Genomic DNA, 2,598 nt, shown 5'->3' with positions numbered 1-2,598 from the left:
GGCGGCGGCGGCGGCGGCGGCGGGGGAAGTAGGAGGAGACTCCGACTGCGCCAGGACGCCTCCAGCTCGGCTTCCGGTCCCAGCTCCGCCTCCGCCCGCAGCGCCCCTTGCTGGACACTCCCGTATATGCTCACCCGTCCCCGCGGTTTTCCCCCACTCTCAGCTAGGAGAGTCCCAGGGAGGGTGGTACCCACCTCCAAAGTTGGATTTCCTGAACCACTTTCTCCCTCCATTTTTTAGCTATTTCATTTTCCAATCCGTTTGTAATTAAGAGACTGGCAATCTTGAGAATTTTGAAACTATAATAATAACAACAGTAACAACCACCACAACAAAAAACAACCACTACAGTTGTCTAGGCCTTACTCTTCCCCTTTTACCTTTCTTCTTGTACCCATTTCTTAAAAAAATATAGAAGCATAGTTGCTGTACAATATTATATAAGCTTTAAAGGCTATACTCCATTTATAGTGGGCTTCCCGGGTGGCTCAATGATAAAGAGTCCACCTGCAATGCAGCAGATGTGGGTTTGATCCCTGGGTTGGAAAGATCCCCTGAAGGAGGAAATGGCAACCCACTCCAGTATTCTTGCCTGGGAAATCCCACTGACAGAGGAGCCTGGCGGCTGCAGTCCATACAATGGCAAAAGAGTCAAATGTGACTTAGCAATTAAACAACAACTCCATTTATAGTTATTATTTTTTTTTAAATAGGCTGTATTCCCCGTGTTGTACAACAGATCCTTGTAGCTTATTTTATACCTAATGGTCTGTACCTCTCACTCCCCTCTCCTGAATGCCCTTCAATTCTCTCTCCCCACTGGTAACCACTAGTTTGTTCTCTCTATCTGTGAAGACTTCCACTTTTATGTGGAACTCATGTTAATTCTCTTAACACTAGGAAGTAGTACTATCACCCCATCTTGTAGATACGGAAAACAAAGCACAAATAAGTTAGGGAACATGATCAACCAAGGTTATGCAATGTCTACGTCTGAATGAAAACCTCTGCCTGGAGCTCTAAAATCCGTGTTCCTTCCATGATTCTCAGAAAGTGGCTCCCAGAGTTCCAGTCTTAACACCATAGCACCACAGCTTTATTCATAATTTAAAGCGTCGCATGCCTATATTTTCAGCCTCTTTTTGTTCATATTGCTACAGTCTTCAGTACTGGTAAAGGTTACATGAAATTTCACCTAGTGGGTTTTCGTAATTTACTTACTCTCCCTTCCATTAGAAATGCCTTTAGGTTGTCTAAGGTTGTTATCTTCCTATTATAAAAACCAAGGTGAACACCTTGGAATGCACAGGGTATTTTGTATTTTACATTTTTTTCCCCTTAGCATAAATTCCCATGCAGGGTTGATAGGCACAAAGAAGACATGCTTTGTGATTTTCAGATATTGAATATTAAATGCTTTTCAGAGAGACTTAAACCATTTACACAGCTACTGAACCATTTGCAACTGTCACATTCTCACCAGCAGAAGGCATTACCATATGTTTTTAATATTGTGTCTGTTTTTGGTAAAAAAATAAATATCTTGAAGGCAACTCAAATGACAGAGAAAATGCTGAGAACACAGGAAAAATCACCAACACTCCTCCATGTTAAACTTATGGAGCTTCCCAGGCGGTGCAATGGTAAAGAATCTGCCTGCCAGTGAAGGAAACGCAAGAGACATGGGTTTGATCCCTGAGTTGAGAAAATCCCCTGGAGTAGGAGATAGCAACCCACTCCATATTCTTGCCTGGGAAATCTCAAGAACAGAGAAGCCTGGCAGGCTACAGTCCATTGGACTGCAAAGAGTCAGACAGGACTGAGCGACCAAGTGCCCTAAGGACAAAGAACCTTGTAAACCTCTTTCATTCATTCATTCAACAAACATTATTGCAAGGTTGCAAAGTACCAGGCACAGACATAGCCCCTAACACAGCAGTGAAGAAAATGTGGGCCCTGTCTGCATGGAACTTACACTCTAGACACTTAGTTTCACTGAAACTCATCTAGGTTACATATTAATAGGCTCGTTTTGAACTTGTACCTTATGAACTGCTTTCTTCACTCACTATGTAGGGTGGGTGTCTTTTCATGCCAGTAAATATGGATTGACATCATCACTTCTAATGACTACACAGGAGGCCATTACTTGTATGTAATCCTTAACTCCTATCAGTCTGAATATTTTTCATTTTCTCACCCTCATTTTCAGATACCACCAAGTTGATCCATCTATGTGCATATGTTTTCACATTTGGTTTGTTATTCCTTATCTCAAATCTCTAGAAGTGAAACTATTAATTAACAGGGTCTGTACATTTTATATTTTGACATAGTAGATAAGGATTATATAAATTATTTTTCTACAAATTAAATACCAACTCACATTCTCACCAACATTAAACAGAGAGCCTGTCTCCCTCTCTGCCAAGACCTTTTCTTCACCCATTTTAATCTTCAGCAACAAAACGTGTTTTGCTTTCCATTACATTTCTCTTATTATTGTGAGGTTGAATTTCTTTTCACATTTGTGCTGACCTCTTTTTTCCTGTTTGCTGAAACTCCTACCTTGCTTTATCAATTCCTCTACATAATCTT

Source organism: Ovis aries, chromosome 19 (assembly GCF_016772045.2).
Source record: "Ovis aries strain OAR_USU_Benz2616 breed Rambouillet chromosome 19, ARS-UI_Ramb_v3.0, whole genome shotgun sequence".
Lineage (NCBI taxonomy): Eukaryota > Metazoa > Chordata > Mammalia > Artiodactyla > Bovidae > Ovis > Ovis aries.
This window is presented reverse-complemented; position numbering follows the sequence as displayed.